This window comes from Somniosus microcephalus, chromosome 11 (genome assembly GCF_052327205.1).
Source record: "Somniosus microcephalus isolate GS21.2 chromosome 11, FLI_Smic_1.0, whole genome shotgun sequence".
Lineage (NCBI taxonomy): Eukaryota > Metazoa > Chordata > Chondrichthyes > Squaliformes > Somniosidae > Somniosus > Somniosus microcephalus.
Window position 1 is genome coordinate 225,100,767 of NC_140997.1, and position 9,446 is coordinate 225,110,212.

Here is a 9,446-nt window from a genome sequence, read left to right on the forward strand (position 1 = left end):
CTGATGCTTTTTTCTCATCGGCTATTTCGTTTGCCTCGCAATATACCTCGACTCTTTCCATATACGTGGTCCAGTCCTCTATTGCATTATCAAAGGCAGTGATACAGCCAGTCTTCGGCATCTTGGAAATCTAAAATGGCGCCTCCCGCGCTTTGCCTTCTTCCCCGGTTTAGCAAAATGGCACTTCCCGCGCTTTGCCTTCTTCCCCGCTGTTGCTAGCGCTGCTTTCCGTGGTTTCCGTTGCAACCTGCAGCTCCTCGCGGCTTCCTGCGCGATTTATATATATTTCCTTTGTTATTTTATTATTTTCCCGTCGTGGAACAACCCTGTGGGACTCTTGCCTCACTCTTCTCGGGTCTGTACGCAGCCCGGCTTCGTAGCACCGGCCGCGCCCTGTTTGCTCCACCCTCTCTCTCTCTCCTCTTCCCGACAACGCTGCTTGGCCCCGTTGCAAGCCACCCGCTCGACTTCTAGACCGCCGCAGCCCAGGAAGGATCAGTGTACTACCTGCCACCAGCCCGATTAGCTGAAGCACCGTCGACAGGAACCAAACCCCGCTCTCGACAGCTTCTCCAGCAATCTTCAACTCCGCTGACTCAGGGGCGGATGCCCACGGTCGACGCCCGTTTCTACTGCTTCTTTCTTCCTTCTGGCCTCGACCTCTGCTCACTTCACTTCAGGAATGGATCCCAGGAGGTGGTGCAGACTGTAGGTAAGTTCGTATCTGCTCGTCGCCAATATTATGTCCGTGTATAATTGAGACACGGACAGCAGGAGTTGATCATAACAAGTCTTTACTGAATGGAGACAAACGGGAAACTGAAACTACAGAGGCTGATAGTGCCTTTTATACAGAGGTGGTCACTGCCGGTACTGCAGTCTGAGACCAGTTATTCCCTTAAAGGTACATACACAACAAAAACCTCTCCAGTTTAGGGTTAGAAAAGCTTTAATTCAGCCAGCAACTTTACTATATTGAAGCCGGGGAGAATCTATACTAAGATGGACTCACTGATGGAGGGACATGTTACATGGGTGGATATATTTCATGCCAGGGTAATAGGACCCTCCTGGATAAATCAGGAGGCTTATCAATTATAGAAGTGTCAAGAGACTATCAATAAGTAAAAATTATACCAGGAAAGAAATTTCCGAGCATATTCTGTCAATTATTGATTCAATGCCCATCTACGCTAAGCACGAATAGCCCAGCAATGTAAAATATGTGTTCTGGTTGTTAATGTGACGCAATACAGGGCCAGGGAAAGATCTTGAGGGCTGGTGCAAACGAGGTGATGTCACATCTGTTCCTCGGGGTAAAGTTACTTGCGGTGTTCCCGTGTCAAGAGTGGTGGCTGGACACCAACTAATGATGACAAACAGCAGATGGAAAGTGACATGAATCCCGAGCCCAACCAGACATGTAAATGATTGCGAGCGGTCTCGCAATCGACCTCCTAAATGGGCTGGCTCTGATCTGGGCCGCAAGTGAAATGGGCTGACGCAAAGTGTTTTTATGTTTAGCTTGGGGGTTCTTGCGATGCGGCGCTCAAGCCACAAATGTTTGGCTCCACATGACTGCCAGCTACTGCTCCAGAACAAGCCCCCGCAACCCCAACCATTGCTCGCTGCAATCCAATCAATGTCCAGCTTTGTGTGAAGACCCAACAGCAGTTTGCTGGACTCAGGAAAATCTGGGTCCCCGGTGTCATCGGGACTACAGAAGACCCCGGCCTTACATCAGAGGGTGCCCAAGACAATTGGAATATTGGCCTGCCCCATCATCAATGGCACTCCGTGAATGTAAAAGTGCTTTAACACAGGTATGGTTCTCTGAATCTTCACCATTTCTCTAACCATAGCCATCATGTGAAGAATAATAAAGAAAAAAAGATTTGCATTTATATTGCACCTTTCACAACCTCAGGACGTCCCAAAGTGCTTTACAGCCAATGAAGTACTTCTTGGTATGAGTGACCATAACATGGTTGAATTCCAAATTCAATTGGAGGGTGAGAGAGTTGGATCTCAAACCAGCGTACTAAGCTTAAATAAAGGAGACTATGAAGGTATGAGAGCAGAGTTGACTAAAGTGGACTGGGAAAATAGATTAAGGCGTAAGACGGTACAGGAGCAGTGGTGTACAATCAAGGATATATTTCACAACTTTCTAGAAAAATATATTCCACTGAGGAAAAAGGGGCATAAAAGAAAAGACAGCCATCCGTGGCTAAGTAAAGTAATAAAGGATAGTATCCGACTGAAAACAAGGGCATATAAAGTAGCCAAATCTAGTGGGAGGATAAAAGATTGGGAAGCATTTAAAAGCCAGCAAAGAATAACTAAAAGATTAATTAAGAAAGGGAAGATAGATTATGAAAGTAAACTAGCAAAAAATAAAAAAACAGATTGAGTTTCTACAGTTATATAAAAAGAAAAAGGGTGACTAAAGTGAATGTTGGTCCCTTAGAGGACGAGACCGGGAAATTAGTAGTGGGGAACATGGAGATGGCAAATATGCTGAACAAATATTTTGTATCAGTCTTTACAGTAGAGGACACTAAAAATATCCCAACACTGGACAAACAGGGGGCTATAGTGGGGGAGGAGCTAAACATGATTAAAATCACTAAGGAGATGGTGCTCGGTAAGATAATGGGACTTAAGGCGGATAAATCCCCTGGACCTGATGGCTTACATCCTAGGGTCTTGAGAGAAGTAATGGTAGGGATTGCGGATGCATTGGTGGTAGTTTTCCAAAACTCCCTGGATTCAGGAAAGGTCCCAGCAGATTGGAAAACTGCTAATGTAACGCCCTTATCTAAAAAGGGAGGTAGTCAAAAGGCTGGAAACTATAGACCAGTTAGCCCAACATCTGTGGTTGGTAAAATGTTGGAGTCCATTATTAAGGAAGCAGTAACAGGACATTTGGATAAGCATAATTTAATCAGACAGAGTCAGCATGGTTTTATGAAGGGGAAGTCATGTTTGACAAATTTGCTCGAATTCTTTGAGGACGTAACAAACAGGGTGGATAAAGGGGAACCAGTGGATGTGGTGTATTTGGACTTCCAAAAGGCATTTGACAAGGTGCCACACAAAAGATTACTGCACAAGATAAAAAATCACAGGATTGGGGGTAATATACTGGCATGGGTGGAAGATTGGCTATCTAAGAGAAAACAGAGAGTTGGGATAAATGGTTCATTCTCGGGTTGGCAATCAGTAACTAGTGGTGTTCTGCAGGGGTCAGTGCTGGGACCCCAACTCGTTACAATCTATATTAACGATTTGGAGGAGGGGACCAAGTGCAACGTATCCAAGTTTGCTGACGAAACAAAGATGGGAGGGAAAGCAGTGAGTGAGTAGGACATAAATAACCTGCAAAAGGACATAGACAGGCTAAGTGAGTGGGCAGAAATTTGGCAGATGGAATATAATGTTGGAAAGTGTGAGGTTATGCACTTTGGCAGAAAAAATCAAAGAGCAAGTTATTATCTAAATGGAAAGAAACTGCAAAGTGCTACAGTACAAAGGGATCTGGGGGTCCTGGTGCATGAAACACAGAAGGTTAGTATGCAGGTACAGCAGGTAATCAGGAAGGCCAATGGAATCTTGACTTTTATTGCAAGGGGGATGGAGTATAAAAGCAGGGAAGTCTTGCTTCAGTTATACAGGGCACTGGTGAGGCCACACCTGGAATACTGCGTACAGTTTTGGTTTCCATATTTAAGAAAAGATATACTTGCTCTCGAGGCAGTTCAGAGAAGGTTCACTCGGTTGATTCCGGAGATGAGGGGGTTGACTTATGAGGAAAGGTTGAGTAGGTTGGGCCTCTACTCATTGGAATTCAGAAGAATGAGAGGCGATCTTATCGAAACATATAAGATTGTGAGGGGGCTTGATCGGGTGGATGCGGTGAGGATGTTTCCACTGATGGGTGAGACTAGAACTAGGGGGCATAATCTTAGAATAAGGGGCTGCCCTTTCAAAACTGAGATGAGGAGAAACTTCTTCACTCAGAGGGTAGTAAATCTATGGAATTTGCTACCTCAGAGAGCTGTGGAAGCTGCGACATTAAATAAATTTAAAACGGAGATAGACAGTTTCCTAGCTGATAAGGGAATTAAGGGTTATGGGGAGCGGGCAGGGAAGTGGACGTGAGTCTAGGTTCGGGTCAGCCATGATCCTATTGAATGGCGGAGCAGGCCCGAGGGGGCGTATGGCCTACTCCTGCTCCTACTTCTTATGTTCTTATGTTCTTATGAACTGCTGTAATGTAGGAAACGCAGCAGCCAATTTGCACACAGCAAAGTCCCGCAAACAGCAATGTGATCAGGATCAGATAATCTGTTTGTTCAGTGATGTTGGTTGAGGGATCAGTATTGATACTGGGGAAGAACTCCCCTGCTCTTCTTCAAAATAGTGCCATGGGAGGTTTTGTGTCCACCTGAGAATGCAGACAAGGCCTCAGTTTAAGGTTGCATGTGAAGGACAGTAACTTGACAGTGCGTCACTCCCTCAGTACTGCACTGCAGTGTCAATCTGGATTATGGGCATGAGTCTCTGGAGTAGGACTATGAACTCACAACCTTCTGACTCTAGGTGAGAGTGCTACCAACTGAGCCATGGGTTCAAGTTTTGGGTTTGAGGCCTACTCCAGACACACTTGAGCCCATAATCCAGGCTGACACTCCAGTGCAGTGCTGAGGGAGTGCTGCATTGTCGGAGGTGCCGTCTTTCGGATGAGACATTAACCCGAGGCCCAGTCTGCCCACTCAGGTGGATGTCAAAGACGTCTGGCTATCTGCCGGGTGGGAAAACCAGCAGCCCTGGCAATCGGGAGAGATATGGAGGGCAGGGGAGGGTTAATATCGAGGCCGTTAACTCTGTTTCTCTTGCCACAGATGCTGCCTGACCTGTTGAGTGTTTCCAACACTTTCTGTTTAGATTTCAGATTTCCAGCATCCGTGATATTTTGCTTTTGACATTAGCAGAACCCTTCTCTATTGCATATCTTTTTCTCTTTTGCTTACTTACATAGATATGTTTTTACATAGAATCTACAGCACAGAAACAGGCCATTCGGCCCAACTGGTCCATGCCGGTGTTTATGCTCCACACGAACCTCCTCCCACCCTTCATCTCACCCTATCAACATATCCTTCTACTCCTTTCTCCCTCATATACTTATCTAGCTTCCCCTTAAATGTATCTGTGTTATTCGCCTCAACCACTCCCTGTGGTAGCGAGTTCCACATTCTCACCACTCTCTGGATAAAGAAGTTTCTCCGAAATTCCTTACTGGATTTATTACTGTCTTATATTTATGATCCCTAGTTCTGGTCTCCCCTGTAAGTGGAAACACCTTCTCTACATCATCAAACCCCTTCATAATTTTAAAGACCTCTATCAGGTAACCCACCCCCTCAGCCATCTCCTTTCTGGAAAAACGAGCCCCAGCCTGTTCAGTCCTTCCCAATAGTCATGACGGCCCGGATTTTGTGGGGCCGTCGTAAGTCCTCAGAATGGCCCCGTGGGTTCCGGATTTCCGCATGCGCTGCGTAAGCGCGGAAACCCAGAACTTGCGATCTGTCAAGTTTCGCATTGACAGATCCTTCGCCTCCGCTGCAAAAAACACTTTTGCTGGCACAAAGTTGATCTGTTTGCCCAACTACTGCCCAGCGATAGCCCACAAAACCCTTACGCCAGGTAAAAACAGGCCCTCTTTTACCAGTGTAAGGATTACAATAATTGTTTAAATAAAATTTTTTAAATGATTAAAACATACACATACATTTAAAATTAGTTTAGGTAAATTTTGGCCCGTGTTAAAATGTTGACATTTATTTTTCAAAAAATTACATCTACCTCAGTGGGGCCTTGGTTTAACGTCTCATCTGAAAGACGGCACCTTCTGACAGTGCAGCACTCCCTCAGCACTGCACTGGAGTGTCAGCCTAGCTTTAATGCGCTCAAGGGTCCCTGGAGTAGGACTTGAACCCACAACCTTCATAACTCAGGAGCGAGAGGGCTACCAACTGAGCCACAGCTGACACTGTGCAGTTGCTAAGCAGTTTATTTCAGTTTTGCTGTGTTGGTTATGGAGGAGGTCACAGCAGGCATTGATAGCCAGGACACTTCATGGAAATGATAAATAATGATTTACGCTTTCAGCTGCAGCGACACTCAAAAAGCTCGACATCATCCAGGGCAAAGCAGCCCGCTTGACTGGCACCCCATCCACTACCTTAAACATTCACTCCCTCCACCACCGGCGCACCGTGGCTGCAGTGTGTACCATCTACAAGATGCATTGCAGCAACTCGCCAAGGCAGCACCTCCCAAACCCGCGACCTCTACCACCTAGAAGGACAAGGGCAGCAGGCGCATGGGAACACCACCACCTCCAAGTTCCCCTCCCAGTCACACACCATCCTGACTTTGAAGTATATCGCCGATTCTTCATCATCGCCGGGTCAAAATCCTGGAACTCCCTCCCTAACAGCACTGTGGGAGCACCTTCACCACACAGACTGCAGCGGTTCAAGAAGACGGCTCACCACCACCTTCTCAAGGGCAATTAGGGATGGGCTATAAATGCCGACCTTGCCAGCGATGCCAAGGGGCAACTAGGAATGGGCTATAAATGCCGACTTTGCCAGCGACGCCCACATCCTAAGAATGAATTTTAAAATGTAAAATCTAGATTTTTCACAACTGCAGCAGAATAGCGAGGAATGTAAAACACAGGGCATGTTGACCAGCCAACAGTTAGGTTAAAAGTGGAAGATACAGAAAACAAAAGGTGATCAGTTTAATGTGATTGTTTCCTGAACCTCCTTATAAAGTCAGACAATTGCCCAGCGGCACCTATAACTTTAACCTTAATTTGATTGATTTCAGGCCAAAGCCTCTGGTGTGGGGGTAGCTTTGACTTTGCGCGATGGTGTAAAAGGGGCAATAGCGAATCGGCCGCCCGTTTTACATCTCTCCCGAGCTTTATTTCCATTGATGTAAAACCGGCCTGCTGATTCGCTATCACCCACTTTACACTATCGCACAAGGTCAAGATGACCCACTAGGTGTTAAATGGTTTCCAAGTGCTTTGGAAATAAGATGTATTTGCATAGGAATAATACCTTTTTGTGTACCAGCCAGTAACGTGTATTCCTTTAATACAGCAAGTTGGAAGTAACCAAGTTTAAAGTAACCAGTGATCTGTAGATAAAGATTATCTGTACAACAGTAAATTCTTTCCTCTGCCTAGTGGTCAGCTTTGGTTACCTATCTGTTAAGTCTGTGAATTATTTAGTTAATTAAGACACAGACTAATGAGTAACAATAAAACAGGTCTTTACTGGTTGGAGGTAGGGACTATACTGAATACAAGATTACTGCACAGTGCTTATATACCGGTGTGTTCACCCCCGGTATTACGTCTACAGCAGCCTGAGAAAGTAGTACATCTCTTAAGGTGGAACAGGCTTAAGCTCTCTTAAGGTGGAACAGGTTACATACACAACACTCCTCCCTTCTTAGCTTTATAGTCATCCCCCCCATTTAACATAACGTAATAACATATATACATATATAACTTCATGTTTAACGTAACATATCACAGATTCAGTCTCTGCGGAAAACAGTTCACAGATTCAATCTCTGTGGTGTAGTCGGTTCACGTTACTCATTCAATAGTCCTTTCATGGATTTAACCGCTTGAACTTCCGAACTGATTTGGCTCCGTTCGGAGGGACCACGTGTGTGATCTGGTAGAGGTGATAATGGTTCAGATGGGTCATCTTCTGTTTTTACTTTTCCTTTTCTGCTTCTTGGAGACTCTCTGGGCTCCATTGTCAGCTGCCACAGCTGCCAGCTGCATGCGCAGTTCCTCCTTCTCTTCCTCCTGTTTCCGTCGTAGAGCCAGCTTCTCCCGATGTTCCGTAGACTTTTGGTGCTCCTCCATGATTTCTGCACTTTGGGAGTCGAAGTTACAAGCTGGGCAGGACAGGACATCGTAATATTCGGTGTCGTCCTGAGCTAGACCAGTGAGAGGGTCGTCTATTTCCTCCATACCCAGCTGGACGTTAGCCAGCTCTTGTTCCAAATCCAGACATCTTTCCTGAAGAGACTTCTTCATGTGTACCTCTGCATCCAGCTTTTTCTGGGCTTTCAGCAAGTCGTTTACTAGTGACCTCATTTGTGATTTTAATACTTCAACTTCCTTTGGAGATTGATTGATCGGACTATGCAATCCCTCTACCGGAGCAGCTGTTTCAGCGGTCTGTTGTTCTACATTGACGTGAGTCAGCGTACTTTTGGCATCCAATGGCTGCTCTGTTGCAGTCGTTTCAGTCTGTGTCGTCACATCAGCCATCTCAATGACTTTTGAGAGCTCCGAACCCTTTTCCTTTGAAGATCGCAGCTCGTGTTCAAGTTTTTCCCATTTCAGAGTCTTGTCCCTCAGCATATGAAGGAGTTGGCTGACCGTTAACTCTTCTGACACCAGATTATGGCACGCACCTTCAGAACCTGAATCAGCTTTGATTCGTTCGGCCTCCTCGCGCAGATGGTTGGTGTGCTCCTGCTCCATTTTCTCCATCAGTTGCTTCTGTTGACTTTCCAGATTCTCCCACTCTGTAACAAAGAACTTTTTTATTTCATTCATCTCTTGCTCAAAACGGCGAATCATTTGTTCTAATTGCTGTTGTAGTTTGAAATGGAGTTGAGTTCGAGCCCAGTGTCCCTCAAAAATGTGCATATCAGTAGACTTGACAGACTCAGAATTCTCTGTTAAACTATGTTGTTGTTGCTCAGTGGAATTCTGTGCTGAAACTTTGTCTTTTGCACATGGGTTGGTCTTACCATCATCAGTTCTAGAGTCTGGGCTGATTATCTGCACCGAGTTCTCACTCTTTATGGCTTTTAGCGAATGCCAGTCCATATTTATGTTTCTAAACCACTCCCGGCCTAGTAGTGGTGGACCTCCCTCCGGTAGCACATATAAGTCCATTATTTGACTTCCTTCGCCCTTGTTGGCCACTGCAACCTTTATTGTCCCGATGGGGTACACTCTCTGCCCCGTGTAGGTTGTCAATATAATCTCCGTATCCTGTAGGGGAATATGTTGGAATAACCTTCTGTAATCTTCCTTATTCATGACCGACAATGCCGATCCAGTGTCCAATTCCATTTTTACTTGACTCCTTCTATCTGAAGAGTAACCCAAATTGTCTGGAGGTCTGCACCCTTACCAACGTTGAGTACCCTTAAGCTAGCCAGTTCAATACTGCTTAAGCCAGCCAGTTCATTACTGCTAGCGTCTGAATCGGACTCCTGTTCGGCCACCTTGTGTACCTTTGCGTATTTCCCTTGCGGTGACTTCTTGTTGCTGGTCTTCTTCCCTGACCTGCATACTCTAGCTATATGTCCAAGCCTACCACATG

General features: G+C 45.7%; 1 long non-coding RNA gene across 1 annotated transcript; it reads left to right on the plus strand.

Moving 5' to 3' along the window:
* The first annotated feature begins 1,479 nt into the window (after window positions 1–1,479).
* On the plus strand, window positions 1,480–7,551 carry LOC147111289 (uncharacterized). The gene is made up of 2 exons (XR_015080116.1): window positions 1,480–1,823; window positions 6,178–7,551. It is a non-coding gene; the product is annotated as an uncharacterized LOC147111289 (long non-coding RNA).
* Window positions 7,552–9,446: the final 1,895 nt, after the last annotated feature.